The sequence below is a fragment of the Pleurodeles waltl genome, chromosome 3_1 (assembly GCF_031143425.1).
Source record: "Pleurodeles waltl isolate 20211129_DDA chromosome 3_1, aPleWal1.hap1.20221129, whole genome shotgun sequence".
In the NCBI taxonomy this organism is placed as follows: Eukaryota; Metazoa; Chordata; class Amphibia; order Caudata; family Salamandridae; genus Pleurodeles; species Pleurodeles waltl.
Window position 1 is genome coordinate 513,992,134 of NC_090440.1, and position 19,205 is coordinate 514,011,338.

At 44.4% G+C, this 19,205-nt stretch overlaps 1 long non-coding RNA gene across 1 annotated transcript in view; it reads left to right on the forward strand.

The window, feature by feature from the left end:
* The first annotated feature begins 357 nt into the window (after positions 1-357).
* LOC138283222 (uncharacterized) overlaps positions 358-19,205 on the forward strand; it is a 33,914-nt gene continuing 15,066 nt past the window's right edge. The window contains exon 1 of the long non-coding RNA XR_011201136.1: positions 358-568. This is a non-coding gene — a long non-coding RNA (uncharacterized lncRNA). The remainder of the gene's footprint in view (positions 569-19,205) is intronic.

A 19,205-nucleotide genomic window follows, 5' to 3' on the forward strand; every position in this document is an offset into this window, starting at 1 on the left:
CTACTACCAGGAATAAAAGGTTGAGGCGGTGGAAGATTCAAATTACTGGAAGCCATTAGTACGTGCAAACAAAAGTAAAAAAATATATATATATATTTAATATTCCACAACTTCAAATATATATAAACATTAATGTCTTTATATTCGGAATGAAGTGTAAGTTCACTTGAATCAATATTAATGCTTGGTTTATCCCTTAAACCTCAGAGAATTAGGTTGCCGGTATAGTTCCTGAGTCCTAAAAGGTTATGTAGGCCGCATGAAGGTTAGCGGTCTAGTTGTTTTGTAACTGGCTAAACGTTGCCATGAGACGACAGGAGACACGCACGCGTAATGCGGAGCACGGAGCGCGCGTGTACAGTCTCTGTTTCAGCACTTTACGCTGAAAAAAACCCAATAATTACTCACAGGCATCCGAAGGTTACAGAGGTCGAATTGTGTGGACTCGTAGGAGTTCAAAATGACGATGGTGATCGTGAGGATCACAATTCTGATGCAGACGGGGCTACCTGGTCGCCAATTTTGTTGAGAGACGTTCCGGCCGCAATATCCAAGGGAACAAGAATGGGTAGGATTAACGTCTTTATTCTTCAAGCCGGTGATATTTTACAGGTACACTCCAAATAAGTAAAAAGCCCCGGCTGCATCCGGACCTGCCGCCTCTACGCCCGTCACCTCCTTCTTAACCGTCCCGAATCCCGTAACATTCATTCCCAAACATTCACACACAACATTCTACCGTTCACCGGCTCGTGCTTATCGCACGAGCCCATTACATCTACAATACAACACCATAGTTAAACTGATACAGATAAAAATCCTCATAGAGTTCACTAAATAGGTCTCGCCTTTATGCCAGCGAGCTTGTGCCGACGCCTGAAAGCCTCAGACATGGAGGGTAAAGGGACCTTTCTCCAAACCATACGGCGTTGCTCAGGTCCAACTACTGGGTCTTCCCAGGACCAACCATATGCATTCAGGTGGATGCGGAACTCACTGAAGTTTCGGTACTAGAGGCCTAATCCCAAGGAGGCGTCACTTTGAGCGTGGCGCAATTTGAATTCACTGAGACACTAAGTGGCCCTTTATGGATTTGGGAGTGATGCTGGCACGGTGTGGTATTGCCAGTTAGGGGACAAATTGTAGAACGTCTACTCTCACAAAGACACAGAGGAGAGGAAGCTCTGACCTGCCGAGAAGAGTATGTACGAGAGGCCCTGTTGCTCAGACAAAAATGTTAAAATATGGCCTACCTGGCACGGATTACTACAACCTTCACTACCATGAATGCTTGTGTTCATTCTTGGTCTAATATCTGGGAACGTATGCTGCTTCTTTTTACTTGAAGCTGTCGCTCTCAATGTTATTTCATTTTATTTTGCATGACCACATGGCTCCTATTGCTTTGGAATATAATCCTAGGATGTCCTTTCTTGTTCCCAGAAGATAAAAATGAAAAGGTTACAGGGGATTACAGGAGTGCCCCTTGGCAGTTTACAATGAAAAGCAGTGCAGTATTGAAGGATTTCTTCTTGGTTCGTGGATCAAAACAGTCTAGATGTTAACGCCAATCGTTTAGGTCCAATACCGCTAAGAGATTCGAGATGTAAATATGTACAGTTTAATGGTCTTCTGAGTTATTTGCAAAACTATGGAATTACATCTAACACTATTCCCCGGTCGTTTCATACTTTTTATTAACGACATGAACGGTACTTAAAAAAAACAACTTCACCTCACACCATTTTATTAGAAACAACAAAAGGAATGAGAAATAAAACCTCTCAGCCACCTAGCCCACTTTGACAAAAGTGTGCATTTGGGTTAGATGACGACATCTCACAAGTATGTATTACTCATGCACTTGTGATTGTAGCCAAGTGTACATTGAAATGAACTAAGAAGAACATGTAAAAACATTGCAACCATCAAGTAGCTGCAAATGAAAATTAGGCGCCAGTTAAGAATAACATTTGTAAAACAACAATACAACATTTTGAAGTTCATTGTTTGTCCCCGTGGACAGGTGCGAAAAGGCAGCATCAGCAGTGCCAGATATGATAAATGCTGTTGATCAGGGCGAGAAGTTATTTGTGCTAAAGTTATTTGAGGTATTATTTACAGCACACGTTTGCTAAAATAATGGGGGTGTTAAGATGAAGGATTGCAAATCTAGCTAGCAAAATCTCCCAGAAAAAAGTACATGTTAGGTCTCGCTTGAGAAGGCTTCAGTTGTGTTTCCAGAGCACATTTCATCCAAAGAAAAACTACATGCTTCTGTGCAATCTAGTTCTTGCCCCTGACGTTTTTTTATTCCCTACTCAAGAAGTGCTTGTAATGTTAACAGTATTGTAAGGTGGATTTGTAGAGCACTGCTTGTCACCCGTGAGGGCATGCAGGCGCTGTCACCCATGCATCATCATATGTCTGATGCTTGCATCATCAGAAGTTTGGTGAAAAAAAGCAGAGGACCCCCAAATATGAGGCACAGAGAGAGACCCAGGTTACAAAGGGGATAGCAGAAATAGTCAGTGCACATGTTCGCCTTTCTGTGTACTCATATGGTGGCACATTAATGCCAGGCCTAGTAGATCAAATACCCAGTTATCACTTTTAATCATGCACTCTCTCAGCTTCCTTAGAGCCCAGATGCCACAGAAAATCTTGGCCTGTTTAGGGATTCCATCCTATGTTAACCTTGGCTTCTCAGAAGCAGTGCTGCATTAAAGATACTCTGAGGGCTGTCTTAATATCTGGTCTTCGCAAGAGCTGGGAGAAATGTTTTCTTTCTGCAGTATGCAGATATGAATTACAGACCAAACCTGCACTTTGCACTGGGTATGCACCCACCTGCAAAACACAAAAACGCGAACTATTCTTAAAGTTTATAGTCTCTCTAATGTGTCACTTTTATTCCTTACTACAGCATTCCTCACCATACCTGATAGTACCACTCAGGACCGGCTTTAGTGCTGGTGGTGCCTTGTGCAACGCTCTTTTTGGCAACCACAAATGACATCCTCCTAGGATTCCCTCATTGTCACCGGCAAAAGTGCCCCTCATCTCTCCATAGCCCCTCTCTCACATACATTTCATTTGTTTTAAAGCACTGGTGAAGGCTGGTTTGACTAATCCACTCAGCTAGCCACATAAAAAACAGATCCGTTCTTTGCAGCAGGCATATTAACTATCTGTGCTACTTTATGGTAGCACAATTTAGTCAAAACTGCCACTAGACAAAACTCCGATCTCTTTCTAGCAGGAACATCAAACACAAGACATTTTTATTGCAGCCTGAAATCTGGACACACAAGGAACTCTGTAGCAGGTGCTTTCAAATCAAAGTTACTGCTCAACACAGCGACCGCTCCACCCTCCTGAGGTCACTGTCCCCTATCCAGGTCAGCGTCCAGTGCAGCTGCACCAGTCACGCTGCCCTAAAACCAGCCCTGATGCTACTTATTACAGCATGCCAAACCATCTTACACCTAAATGCCATGTATTAGAGCCTTATTCCTCTAAGACAACCAGTTCCCAAAGCCCACTTCCAGTAGCACTGATTCTGCTTTCTAGAATACATGAGGGCAGATTTAAGAGCCACTAGCGCTGTCTTGTGCCACATTAGCCTCATTTCTTTTACGCTGTGGCCCAACGAGGCCAAAATTGGCGTGCCAAATTTACAAAGTGGCGCAAAGCATGAATTGGGCTACTTTGTAACCCTTTGTATTACATTACGCATGTGCCAGTCATAATGTATACAAAGGGGGTGTTCCCCCATTAAGGAGGGCCGAAAAAATGGCAAAGTCATTTTTTGGCACTTTTAACGCCTGCTCGGACTTTGCGGGATTAGCGTTCATCCTTTTGATGCTAATTCTGCAAAGCGCCGAACCAGTGTAAAACATTATGATGCTAGTTTCCTAACTACCGCAATGGTGTGCCGTATATTAAATACAGCGCGCACATGGTGGCGTTAGCGGGGGTGCTAAGGGGTGCTAGAAAAGTAGGGCAGCACTAGGTGCAGCGCCACTTTTCATAAATCTGCCCTGTAATGTCCGGATGGGAATAGACGAAGTAAAGAATTGTCTGCTGGGAAGGGGATTTGAAATGACAGGTGGGGACTGGTTTCTTTAATGGTGAGGTAAATACTCATGTAAAAAGCAGTATTTTTATGTGTTATTACTTTTTTGTATGATAGCCATATCTGATTCGTGACTAGGCAATCGCACATTGGGTGGTGAACTCTGCAAGGTCAACACACAGATAAATAAGTACAATTTGAAGATCAGATACTCTATATAAAGCTGGCCCTACCTCTACCTATAGAAATAACTGAAGGTTTACAAGGAATTCAGCAGGAAAAGCAAAAGCCACAGAACACCAATTTGCTTGAAGCAATCACCCTGCTTGAGCATCCAAAATTTGGGTGCTCATACATGACAACCAATTGAGCCCTCAGTCAGAGTGTGCCACAGACACTGTACCTTCCCAAGAGGTCAAGGCACTTTACACACAAGGGTTTGAGATACAAGTCTCACAGATGGGTTACAAAAATATTATCCCACAGATGCAATAATTACTGAGTTATATTAGATTCATAGACCCCTTATTAAGGGCCTCATTTTGAATGTTTCTGTAATCCCGTGGCACCGTAAGGGGAGTTATCATCTCCATTGGGATTACAAATTAATATAATTCACATTGTGGGACACTGGCACCTAGTTGCAGTACCCTTCCCACCCCCCACCACACACACATTTTGCCTGGTTTCTGGATGCAACTTGGACTGGAGTGCAGTGGGATCCTGCTAACCAGGTCTTCAGTGCTAGTGTTCTTTCCCAAAAAGCTGGCCTTTAAATCTTAAACTCCCAAAAGGAGTTGTCCCCCCACACCAAGAAAGAGACAATATCATGAAGTGGTTCATTGCCTTTGAAAGAGCCTGCATTGGGAGGGAAATCCACAAGAAGCACTAGGGAACTCTGCTATGAAAACTATTCTCAGGCAAGTGTAGGGATAGGCTTGTGATACTGAGTAAAACAGATGCTAAATCCTATGACCTCATGTAAGGTACCCTGATTGAGGGCTTTGGACTAACCACTGAGGAATGCCACATAAAATTCAGGGGGACTCAAAATCCCAGAGTCAGTCCTGGGTAGAATTTGTGGATTTCTCAGTAAAGATGCTAGGCTATTGGTTAGAGGACAACACAGTACATGATTATGAAGAGCTGTATAATTTGATGATGAGAGAACACCTTTTGAGTAATTGTGTCCATGAAAAGTTGCACCAGTACCTAGTATATTTAGGGCCAGTCTCCCCCAAGAGTTTGGGAGGAAAGCTTATCATTGGGTGAGAACTAGGGTGCCCAGCAGCACCAAAACCAGAACAGGAGGGGGTGACCAAAAGAAAGAGTCAGGGTACCTCCCCCTTCAGGAGAAGGAGGTGATCACCCTGGAAATAAGGAAAATGAGTCCTTAGGCCCCCAAAAATCTGTCCAAGAGGGTGGGCCCAAATACACCTCACAAAACAAAGGTAGGTACCATGGGGAAAAGACAATGCCACTAATGCATGGAGCCACACCTATCAAAAGATAGGGCACCACATCCAGGACACTTCTTGTCCCCAAAAAAACCCACTAGTAAGCCCCCATAGAAAATCAGTGTAGCCACTGGGGATGATTCCTCAGATGAGGATGTCCTCATAGCCTTTAATTGGAAAGTAGGCTCCACAGGTGAGTTGGAGATTGCAGAGGGGAGAAGATACTTCCACCACCTACTGGTGAATGGAAACCTAGCCACTGCCCTGAGAGACCTGTCCTAGTCACACAGTTGTGCATGACAGGCTGTTGCTGCCAAACCAGTATATCCAAGGAGAGACTGCCAGGGTAAGGGTCATCCTAGGGAAAGCATTAATAGAGCAGTAGCTGTAGAGCCTATATAGATAGATGGAACCCTTAGCTGGTGAAGAGTGGTAGTCATTACAGACTTCCCCCCTGACTGTCTCCTTGGAAATGACCATCCAGAGGTTGTTCATAGCCCAAAGAAGGAAGGGAACTGGTCCAGTGCCAGTCCCCTTCCAAGGATTCTAGAGTTACTGCACCTGCAGTGACTGTGAGTAGGCCTCAGAAGAAAAAGAAAAAGCAAAAGAAAAGGAAAGGTGGGCAACCTTTTAATGTTGGCACCAGAGAGCCAAGAGGTTTCTGCTCTAGTAGGGAAGAACTCCAGTATTGGAACTGCTAAAGCCCAACCTGAGCCCCAAGAAGTCCTGTCTAGCCAGGCACCTGTTCAGCCTGAATATGCGGCTCCTCAGCTGACAGAGGGGAGAGTGGAATAAGGGTGTTGTCTGCAGGATGTAGATACCCCTACTCCCTTACAGCAGACAGGCACCCTGAATCCTAAGAAGCCTGTAAGTTAGCCCTGAACCCTGTGGGTGTGGAGCTAAAGGCGTGGTTCTGGGCACTGACAGCTGTCAGTGGCCTCTGCTGGGTGTTAGCCTTTATGGTTGCACTGTCCTTGGCATGGTGGTCTGGACCCATACCAAATGGTAAGTTAGGCCCCCTGGTGGGGTTACTGAAGGTGTGGGTGACCTTTTTAGGTAAGCCAGTGGTTGCCTTAGCTAAGGTAGGGATAACAGAGGAGGACACCTATGACTGCAAGACAGAAGGGAAACATTCAGACACTGGTGCTACAGGTGTAAGACATTCATTTCAGATTGGATCCTATAGCTGTTGAGGTGGCTCAGTTCACCAGAGGGAATGATCTGGACAGTAGGATGTGAGGCAGAGTAGGCCCTGCAGCTAACCCACCTGACAGACTAGGAAGTCTCTCCCAGATGTTGGCTGAGTCTCCTGGCCTGTGGGCTGGGGGGTGTTGTGTGGGAATCTGCCACCCTGTGGCAGTACCTCCGCATACTTTCTGCCTGGTTTCTGGATGCAACATGGACTGGAGTGCACTGAGATCCTGCTAACAAGGTCCCTAGTGCCAGTGTTCTTTCCCTAAAAACTGCAAAGGTATTGATACAATTGGAAACACCTTTAGCTACCACTATAAGTCCCTAGTAAATAGTACTTAGGTACCCAGGGCATGGGGTACTAAGGGTAGGTCCCTGAGTGCAGCAGCACAGATTGTGCCGCCGTCTAAAGTCAGCCATCCAGAAACATCCAGCACTGCCATTGCAGAGTGCGTGTTCTGACACAATCCAACATGGCACACAGCCTGCGTGCCCTGCCCACTACACACTGCATGCACTATTGGTAAGTCACCCCTCTGGCAGGCCTTCCATCCCCAAGGCAGGGTGCACTACATTGTATGTGTGGGCATAGATGCACAAGCAATATGCCCCTACTGTGTCCTTGACAAACCTGGGACATAGTAAGTGAACAGGTCAGCCATTTTAATGCAAGTGCTGGACACTGGTCAGTATAGGTTTCACAGCTACATGATGGCAACTCTGAACCCTGGGTTGTTTGGTATCAAACAACTCAGAATGATAAATCCAAACTGCGAACAGCATTGGATTTATTACAAAATGTACCAAGATTTCACCCTAGAGGTGCTCCCTGAAAAAACTACCCAGGCACGGTTGTTGGCTGTTCACAACCAGCCTGCCACCACCAGACTAGATTCTGGAACCCTGGGGTGAGAGATCCTGCTCTCTGGGTCCCATAACAAAGCTCTTCCTGGGTGGAGGTGCAAACACCCCCTGCCCCCTGCTAGCGAGCTTCACAGAGCTTATTGTCCTTGAAACTCGACCTGCAAGCATACTGCTAGCAGCTGATGGCCACCCCCATTGCAAATCCTCACTTTTGCCAGGAGCAACAGTGGGAAACCACACAAAGGACATGAGGAGTAGTCACCCCCAGCTTGCATCACCCCCAAGGTGTTACATGTGAGGTGACACCTCTGTTTCATTTTCCTCCATCTTGCATGGGAGGACAATAGCCAATCAGGTATAAAGAAGTGACCTCTGCCCACAGGAAGTGGTCACTTAGTGGGTGTAGCCACCCTAAGGTAGATGACCCATTGACCACTACCAGGTAATCCCCTAAATGCCCACTAAATACAGTAGGCATCCCTAGACCAAGAAAATGAGATTCCAAGGACAAAAGAACACCAGCAACAAAGAAGACCCAAGGCTCAAGAACTGAAAACCTGCTGCACTAAAAAGTGACAAGCCCTGCCTGCTGCACCCAGGACTTGACAATCATCACTGAGGGGTTGCTTGGACACTGGACGGACTCTACAAACCCCCAGAAGACCTCCATTGTTTGCAAATCCCCAAAGAGCTCCCCCCAGAGTGATGGCATTACTCTACTGCAACAAGGAACCAAAACCAAGTGAAAGCCACTTGGCTGACCGGCTGCTGACCAAGGAAGTGGATGCTGCAGCCAGACCAAACTCCACCTGACAGACCATGAGGACAAACCTGCAAGCGTGCCAAGATTACTGGCACTGCACCCTCCGATGGTCAGACCGTGCAATAGCCCTAGGTATTGGTCATCTCACATCGGACACCAAGAAGGGCAGTCCATTCCGGACTGCAAAAGGACCAGGAGGAATCCCCCATCAAGGTTCAAGGGACTTCAGAAACCACCAGGATCTCCCACCAGAGTACCCCTGCTGACTTGCAAGTGACCCTCAAAGAGACCGACTTCCTGCTTCTAAGGGCACCTTTGCGCACTGCTCCTGGCACCCGGCCACCCTACGCTCTGCACTGAAGAACCAGCTGTGCCCCAAGGGTCCCCCTCCTGTTGCGACCTCAACACTCCAAAGGAACCCACTGGTCTTAACTTTAAGCCCACCTATGCAGTGTTGTTCCAAGTGGTCCCCTGCAGTGGCCTGGCACCAGCTCCAACATTTTTCTGCAGCTGCTCCAACTGAAACTGGGAGCCACCCAAACTTCTCCAGCTGGTCCATAGTGCCCACGACGACCTCGACATACCTGTAAAAGGAGACATTGGTAAACTCATTGCCTGTTTGTATGTGCATATTCAAAGTATTTTCTACATTGATTCCTATGGTGCATAATTACGCACAAAAAGACTATTCTTATTAAAACTATAAAAATCCATAACTTGAAAAGTACTTACTGATTTTGGTTATCTTGGTCTTAAAATTTGTAAAGAGTCTGAAGTATTTTTGTGAATTAGTCTTGAGTTATTCTTTTGAGTATGTGGTCTAATATATTGATAATGTGAGTACAATAAATCCTTTGCACCTCTCCAAGATCAGCATAATTGCTCGACCAAGCTATCATAAAAATTAGTGCATTAGGGCTCTCATTCTGAGAGTGGCGGTGTTAAGACCACCACACTTGTGGTGGCGGTCATACCGCCACAGTCCCAGCAGTAAAGACCGCCCCATTACGAGTTGGCCAAAGCCAAACCACCACAATGCCGCCAGTCCCGCCAGTGCGGTAGGACCGGCATAGCCGGCGGTGAGCTCCTCTGGGTGGCGGCATGCCTAAGACCACACGCCGTATGACGAGGCAGGAATCGCCAGGCTTTTCGCAGCAGTCACCCCATCATGAAAACCCTGGCGGTAACGCACCCAGTGACAGGAATCCCCATTCCTGTCACCGGCACATGCATCCCCAGATTTCCACACACGTCCAGACACACACCCCACTCGTCCACACACTTCCTGACATTTACCCCCACTCGCCCCCACACTTCCTGACACACTCACCCACCTGCCCGGATGCATACATGCAAATACTCCAACCAAACCGCATGCATACATACTCACACCCCCACCCGACCACATGCATACATACAAACACTCATCCAACCGCACGCATAGAAACAAACACACCCACCCATCTGCACGCATACATACAAACACCCCCACCCAACCGCACACAAACGACATGCACCCCCACTTGCTCACACACAGGCAAGCATCCTCACTCGCTCACACACAAACAGACATGCACCCCCACTCGGTTACACACAGACATGCACCCCCACTTGCTCGCACACAAACAGACTCGCTCACATGCATATGCACCCCCCTCCACATTCACACACACACCCACCCTCCGCATACATGTACACACCCCCTCCACAAATATTTACACCCCACCACCATTCACACATACAGTCACACACACACGCACGCACACCCATTCCGACACACATGCACCTACCACCCCCCCTTCCTGCTGGCCTACCTACCTGTCTCGGACGCACAGCAGCCCACATCGATGGGGTCGTCCGGGAGGGAGTGGATGTCAGCGGTTTCACTGCCAATCTGCACTGCAGTGGAAGGACCGCAGGCCCACATTACTGCTCTTAATATGGCAGGTGAAGTCCTTCTGGCATGGCAGTGCTAGCAGTGGAACCGCCTCTCACCCGCCGTCTGTCAGGCCGACAGTGTCAGATTTCTGCCTGTTTATGGGTGGAAATCCATAGATGATTCGTGATGCGCTGGTTTTCGGACTGCCAACACTGGCGGTCTTTTGGCATCCGCTTCGACAATGGTCTTCGCAAAAGACCGCCAAAGTCAAAATGAGGGCGTAAGTGGTGTAGTTTTTACCTCTGTAAACCAACATGTGGTTGCCTGGACTCTCTGCACAGTGTACCTAACTTTGCACACTACATAGAGAGACAGCCTCCTACACACATGATGCTGCCGAAATCTCTGTGTGAAACCCCATTGTAAAACATACAGGAATCAGTGTGAAACACTGATTCTTACATGCTCTTCCCGAAACCATGTAATCCATTTTATGTACTAGTCCCAGGAATTACCAGTCCCTTCTGTTTAACTAAACAAAACCAGCTCCCTGTCCTAAGGAGATGGCAGACAATTAGAAGTCAAATACCCAACATTTCCCTCGGAGGAGAAAGGACTTGTTGCAAAAGTCACACTATGCTGTAAATTGTCCCTCAATTGCAAGATTTTGAAAGAGGAGCCAAAATTAAACCTCGGTCCTCATCCTTGGATAATGCATTAAAACAACCAACAACAACACAATGTTGAATGAATCATTCTCAAATGCCACAACCTGATTTATTCTACTTATTGTGTAACACTTGAAGGTATCTGGAAGAGGTCCTTTATTAAGGCATTTCATTGTTATAGATAAAGCACAGTTTTACCCACTGTGGTGCAGATGCACTGTAGAAAATCACATAAATAGGGTAAATAAATTAACACCACACAACGCATTACAACAACCTACACCACATCACAGCATCAACAGAGCAAACCTACAACACCACTGAACCTCAAATGTCTTTGAACCTCATGAGAAAAGGACATAGAGAAAATACATAGGCTCAGGAAGGTAGTTGGCAAACTGTTGTCCAAGCTTTTTTCTAAATGTGCAATTTGGCTGCCAAATTATTTATCAAATACTTATGCTTTTTATGATGAATTTAGTTGTAACCTATGACTTATTCATGTTGCATTTGAAACAATTTTATTTAGATGCTTAGAAGTGTGTTTCTTAATGTAGTATAGTCAGTGCTTTAAATGGAAAAATAGAAGTGCAGGTACTCTGTAATAGAGTACCTGCTTGTTTCTGAGAAGTGCCGGTACTCTCCAATTAAAAGTATTACGTTTTTCTTGAGATATGCCGGTACTCTCCCTCTCAAAATAAAAAAGTGCTGGTACTCAGTACCGGAGAGTACCGGCCCATTTAAAGCTCGGAGTATAGTTATTCCACATTTGATACCATTTTATTGATATGGATGCTGTTTTGGTGTTCTGTTCATCTGCTCATCACCCCACGCAATCAGTGTCCCCCTGTGTGCCTTCTCTCCCCATAGTCTTTGCAGAGCACAGGACAATGTGATGCAATTGGCTATTTTTCTTAGAGAGCATATATTTTGAATCAAACTTTCTTCATATATTGAAAGAAACACCAGAGGTTCTGAGGAGGCCTGCTATAATATCCTAGTGTATGAGTCTCTGTCTAAAAATGTTGCACTGTTGCTGAGGGACTTTTCCCTTCCTTAGACATGTGTTAGTGTTATATTTATGCTTATGACAATTATTATTCTGATTTGCTCAGTATGTGATGTGACTTGTTATGCTATGCTGAATTTTCAGGTTTGTTTTTGCTTATTACCTATTCATAAAATTTGTATTGAAAAAACCCTGGTTTTGGGGGTGAGCCAGAGGCTTTTTGTTTTCTTCCACGGATGCTTTCCATTTATGGAGGGAAATTTCCTTTTTCTACTAGAGATGCTATTGGTTTCCTTTGTGATTCTGACAGTTATAGTGAGTTGACTTTCCTTTTCCTCCTGAGATTCTGTCTGTTCCATTAATGATTTTTGTTGCTTATTGGAATTTAGAGTAATTCTGATTTCTGATTATGTATTCTGTATCTGAGCCTTTGTGGCATATACATTTTGCATTTCTCTGTAATGCTGATTTTGAGATTTTGTAATAAAACCCTTTAACTTTTACTGATCTAGAAGTCAGTTATGGAATGCTCCAGTCACTATTTTTATTACTCTGCTAATTTTGTTGGGGTGGATGTTGAGGAGAGTGGTGACGCAAGATTAAGGGTACAGGAGCTGATCTGTCAGAGGTAAATTACCGGGTGATTAAAATATTGGGGTGCAGTAAAACATTTACGTTTGGATCCCACAAAAATGGTAGCAATGGATGACTGCATAAGAGCACTTTCTCTTTATTAGGGGTTCCTTGAATAGTTGTGAAAAATCCCAATGATTTCCATATCTCATATATCCAGTCATAGGAAGAAAAGAGGTTTTGGAACTCTACCAAAAGTGCGGTGTTGAAGACGCCTGAGAAGTGATTTTCTGTGTGAATATGAACAACTTGGAGTGTAAGCATGAAGAGGGCCCATTGATTTGTATATAGTGTATGTATTTGGGATGTATGTTGGACTATGTTTTTGAGAAATAGATTTCTGGTGTGAGTTATTTGGATATTTGATAATGATTGTGGGTTCAAACGGTGGATGATTACTGTTGAACTGATTTATTATTCATATGTGACGGGCCGGACCGTGCCGACCCGCACACAACTGGGACTAGTGCTGACTCTGCCCATAGCGTCCCGGACACAACCCGAAGAGCCGGCCTCCCTATTGGCTCCCTGCAGTGCCCGCAGGAAGGAGGGGCCATAATAGGGAAGGCGCAGAAATGCCGGCAGTGTTCGTTCCGGAGAGGAACACTGGAGGAGCCGACCTGGAGAGGACCAGAGAGACGGGAGGAGATCAAGGAGGAGCCGTAGCGGGAGACGTCAGGAGTTCCTGGGAGGAAGGCAGTTCGGAGGAGCCGACACCCTCACAGTCCCAACCCTTGGACGGAGACCGCTGGCCCCGGGAAGCACACGCCTAGGAACTGCCACGCTTCAGGAGAAGCGTGGCCACGTCAGGTACGGAGTTCAACACGGGGAAAGGGGCGGGAGGAGGAGAGGTTTCACGGGCACAAAACAAACGAGCACGGATGGGGTTGGAATTGAGATAGGAAAGGAGGGGAGGGAAGATATCACGAGCACAGACTAGAGAGAAAATGAGAAAAGAGGAAACAGAGACAGACCCCACAAAAGTGAAGAGGGCAAAGGTCAATGAAGAAACAGACCACTCGAGCATCTAAAGAAAGACACAGGAGGAGAGAGAAAGCAGCTAGCAGAAACAAGCTTAGAAACAGGGGAAGAAGAGTAAGACAAGGAAAACAAGGCTTTTGAAAACCCAGGATGAAAAGAGGAGATAAGAGCTGAAGAAGAGAAGAAAGAAAGAGAGAAAAAGTGATGAGACACTAAACTGAAGAGAAGAGATAGAGGAGAATAGAGAAAGAGAGAATAAGTGTTGAGACACTACAGTGAAGAGAAGAGACAGAGGAGAAGAAAGAAAGAGAGAGACACTAAAGTGAAGAGAAGAGATAGAGAGAGAGAGAGAGAGAGAGAGAGAGAAATGTTAAAACAACCACTTACCGTACCTATTCTTCTGTCCCCACATGCTTCCCGAGAGGCCTATGAAGAGGAAAGAAAGAAGAAGACGAGATTAGCGCCCAGACGAGAGAAGACATTTACAAACTAACAACCATAGACTTACCTACCAAGAAAAAACTACTCTGTAAAAGAACAATAAAACATACGTACCTAAAGAGACCAGAAGCCTGGTGTGCTTAATTGGCCATCCTACGACATCATATTTATAAACAAATTTGGGGTGCTATTGGTTTGGTTTAGTTTGGTTATCGGATTTGTCAAAATCTAAGATCTCAAAATATGTTGGTTTTCATTGTTTGTAATTGTGGTGTGTAGAGGTTGGTGATTCTTGTTCTTGAGTGCATGGGAGCAAACTCATTGACTAAAATGGGTTGCTGCTTGATGGGAGTTTGCCTCGTGTGAATTGTAATACTTTGTGAATCGTTTACTGGTTTTCCATTCTTGAGTTTGGATTTTGTTCTTGTTTAAGTTTCATGGTTTCGATTGAATTGTCTTAATTGATTTACTGAGGGTTCCTTCCTTTCTAGGGTGAATAGACAAGGGTTGATTCGGTTTATTGATTTAAAAGAGGTTTTGCTTTTGTTTTCCTAGTCACAGGTAAGTCATGCTGTGATTAGCTGGTCAGCCAGGGGAGCTGCATTTAGATGGGTGATACGTCACCACAAAGCAATGCTTTGATTGGTTGGTTACTGATGAAACCATGCTGTGATAGTTTGAGCTTTGACAGAGCTGCACTGTAATTGCTTGTTGTTTGGTAGTTCATTGTGAATTTGATGTTTGTTTGCAGCGAAAACAATTGAAAACAATAGGAAGTTTGTTAGTAAAGTCGAATGTTACTGTGGTACTGACGGAGGATCACAAATTACCAGCACAGGGAAAGTCAGCCTACAAGATGATGAAAAAAGATTGAGTACAATACATGTACGCAAATTTCAGATTGGAACAAGCACACTCCATATGATGAAGTTTTACAATTGCCATTAGAGGGTAAAAACGTTGATTTTTTTTAGATAAACCATGTGTGATATGAAGCCAGTGCCTAAACCTACATAGTTTGAGGCGCTTAATAAGTGGGATCGCATGGCAACAGAGAAAGCGAGAAAGAAAGCAACAAAGCAGGGGAAAAGTTAATTTAAGCATTGACTTCAGTGTACAAAAAGAGCAGCTGGAAAAGAATCGGAGGGAGGATCTGATCAAATGTGTTAAATCATTCCCTGCCATAATTAATGAGAATGATGACAAAAATAACACAAATAAAACAAGAGAGGTATCATAATGATTCTGATGAGGAGAATAATTTTATAAATGAGCTTTTGAATTCTAGGCTTCCTTCGTACACAGCAAGGTCTGCAGGAATAATTGGGACTAGCTCAGGACCTGGTACAAGTGCTGGGGGAGATTGCTGTATAGTTGCACAGAGCTCTTTATCTACTGGAGTGGTACCAAGAGCACCAGAGGCCACAGTGATGGCTGCTGTGCATAGCTCGAGCAAAGATGCACAGTCAGGAGTAGAAATTCAAGCTGCTACACCTGAAAGAAAAGTGGTAGTTGGGGAAGTTCCTAAACAAATTAATATTGACATCTGGTGAGCTGTTACAGGGAAATGTTGACTTAAATAGATGGTTAACCTACAATACTGATGAAATTAGATATTTGATTAAAAAATCAGACAGAGATGCGTATGATAAGCTAGAAAAACTAGAACTAGAGACTGACATCAGCAAGATGAAAAATGTGGAATGAAATTATAAAATGGAAATGACACGTGAGAGAACAGGGCTGATTGCAGAGGCCCCCTAACCTTTTGCCCCACTCTCCACTTTTTGCTGGTGTTTTCCTGACTCTGATGGTGCCCTGGGTACTGCTAACCAGTCCCAGGGCCTGTGCTGTGTAAATCAGTATGCAAATTAGGCTAACTATAATTGGCTATGTCAACCGACCTATAAGTCCCTAGTATATGGTAGGGCATATAGGTTTAAGGGATTAGGTGCACTGCTGAGGTGCCCAGTGTCATTTTAAAGGCAGGCCTGCCTTGCTCGCTGCTTTTAAATTAAAGTTACATGCAAATTCAACTTTGGAATTAAAAGTAGTTCCAAAGTCTTAAACTACCTTATTTGTACATATAAGTCACCCCTAAGGTGTGCCCTACGTGCCCCTACGGCTCGGTGCCATGTAACCATAAGCAGGGACCTTATAAAAATAGTTTTATAAGCCCTGGTGAGGTAAAACAGCCAAATTCGTTTTTCCCTCATTGTAGTGAATGGCCTCCATAGGCTAGAATGGGGAGACTTTATTTTAATTTTAAAAATCCCCTTAAGTAACAGATACCAGAAGTCTGGTATCAAATTAATTGTTATAATAAATTCCACAACTCCCAGTTGTGGGATTTAATATAACTTGATCAGGTAAAGAGTTTTAAACTTTACCTGAAAAGTTGCCAACTGGCCAGGCTGCCTTGATGAGGTGTGAAGTGGCCTGGCTCCACAGAAAGAGATGTCCCCTCAGCAGATGGGGAAGCAGGAAGGGGAGGGCTGCCAAACGGGTCTTCAAAGGCAGAGAAGGACATTTGGAGCAACCCAGCATCACCCTCACATCCTGCAAACCCAGACAATTAGGTGCCCCCTTGATTAGATTAGGAGAGGGCAGGAGAGGGGTGTGTTTAGGATTTTTAGCCACACCAGTGGGTGGGCTCAGCCAGATGTAACCTCCAAAAATCACTTTCAGCCATGATGGATTTTTGAAGAATGTTACTCCCTGTGATTAATTTTTGCCACACTTCCCAGGAAGTGGTCATCACAGGGGGAAGGACCCTGCCCCTGATTGGAGAACCAGGACACCCCTGCTTTTCACCCAGGAGCAAGGATAGAATTGGCAAACCTGCACCCACACCTCAGATCCCTATCAGATTCCAACAAGGAAGAACTACAGGAGAAGAAGTACTGACCTGCTGGACCCCTGACCTGCACCTGGATACTGCACTCTGGAGGACTTCACCAGCTGCACACTTGGGCTTCACCACAAGAAGGACTTTACCTGTCTTCTACTGCTTCAAGAAGGGACTCCCTGTTTGCTACAGGTACAAAGGAGCTTCCCAGAGTCTCCTGCATCAAGTCCTGCAAGCAGAGCCCAGCTGACCAGCGTCCAGTGGCCATTTGAGGATTCTGACCAGGTGCATTCTGGGAATTGTAATCCCAACTGCCAAGGAGCAACTCAGAGCTTCTGGAACCTTAGATCAATTTGTGGACACTATAAGGACACAAAAAGGACATCTGGAAGAAGATTCAGAAGCTTGGAGACGTTTGGAGCAACTCCATAAGTTGAAGATATGCATTGTGGGAGTTGTAGTCCCAGACTCCAAGAGGCACACCAGAGCATCTGAACCCTTGGCTGGTGCTGTGGACCACTTTCCTGAATCAGACATTTCTGAAAGTAAGTATGACAGTGTTACCTCGTGGGTGGCCTGTACTCTGGACTTTGTTCCTTTCCAGTGTGATCTTTTTTTAACCCTTAGAGCGCTAATTGCTTCTATGTGCTAGAAAGCATTAATTCTTTAAAAATCCATATCTCCGGTTCCCCTTATCCGATATTATTCATTTTGGAGTCATTGTAAAGATAAAAATATAATCTATTTTTATAAATTGATTTTGGATTTTTAAACTGCTTCCTGTGTTTTATTTAATTACAGTTTTGTGATATTTTAATGCTTTATGTTTTGTCTCCTAAGTTAAGCCTTGTCGCTCGTTGCCAAGCTACCAAGGGTTGAGCTAGGTTTAATTTACTGAGACCTAACTGGACCTAAGTGGAGGTTAGTGGCCTATTGCTAAGTGTAGGTACTTACCTGCCCTTACCAATAACCCATTTTCCAACAACACATGTTGAAATTAAAGAGATGGGTGTAATAACATATAGAGCCCATATTAAAAATTTGATTGAGAAAACAAGGGATAGGAGGGATTTGAAGAAATATCGAGACAGATGGAAGAGAGGGACAGCAAATAAAAAGACAATGAAATGGATTGAAGGTAGAGTTAGAGGTGTTGCAATTAATTTGGAAGTTGGGACAGTAGGCTTTTTAGAGTTTCCCTTTAGAAAGGTTTATGCAGGGCACCAAAAACCATTCTTTTCTGCAACTAATTCCCTCCTTCTCTTTCCTCACGTAGCTCAAGTTGTTGTTAGCGCTGGGGTGCCCCAGGGTAACTATGCGCTCTATAACTCTAGAAAACTAAACTAAACTAAACTTTGTGTATGAGCCATGGACTTGAGCTGATTTGTAAGTATTTTCTAAGAATTTTCCAAAATTGAGAGTGGAACCAGGAAAATGGTATAAAGAGATGCAGAAATTTGCACACATTTACCAGATTAAAATTGTGATTCCAAATGATTTGTGGGATGAGTGTAAAAATGTGGATGGATGACCTACACATGAACCGGCACAGATTACACCTAGTGGTGCTCCTTCTGAAGAGATAGCTACCAAATATGATTGAGCATTTGAAAAAACAAATTCCTGAGGAGGATATAAATTGGAATACAATTTTGAGAGCATCATAAAAGCGGAAAGAGCCAGTGCGTGCTCTTTATGAAAGGCTTATGCAAATTTTCAAGAGACATAGGACAGTCGATGGCCCTGATAGAGATGAGGCATGTTGGTTTATGTCTGCTTTTGTGACTGGTTTGAGGCTGGATATTAGTTATCACATTCAACAGAATGAGATGCATTAGCAGACAAAAAGCATAGATGAGATTTTGAAATTGGCAAAATAAAGTAGTGAATATCTTAAGATGAAACAGAAAGGGATCAAGTAGTAGTTGCTGATTGCCCAAACAAAGCAGGTGGAGAAGGGGTCTCGCAATCAAATGGGTTCAAATATGAATTTTGTTCAGTCTGGTATGATTGGAATGCATCAAGTATAGATGCAAGGTGGTGGTAGATGTGATGGTATGAATATGAATGTAGAAATGATGAAAAATACAGCTTGTCACATCTGTGGGAAGATTGGGTGCTGGAAGAGGAAATGTCATCAGAATCCTAACAGGACTCAGGGGAATGTCAAACAACTCTCACAAATGCAGAAAAATAATGTGATGGTCCCAAATACAAATGTCAGAAAAGAATGTACATAATCAGAAATTATTTTGAATGCCAATGCCTTTAGCTCCAGTAGTGCAACGAAACATGAGAAACAATGTGCCCTATAGTGTAGGGGACCAGTAGAATGCATTCACTCTGAATGGTGAGTTGGTAAGGAATAGTTCACAAAAACAGTGCCTGAGGGA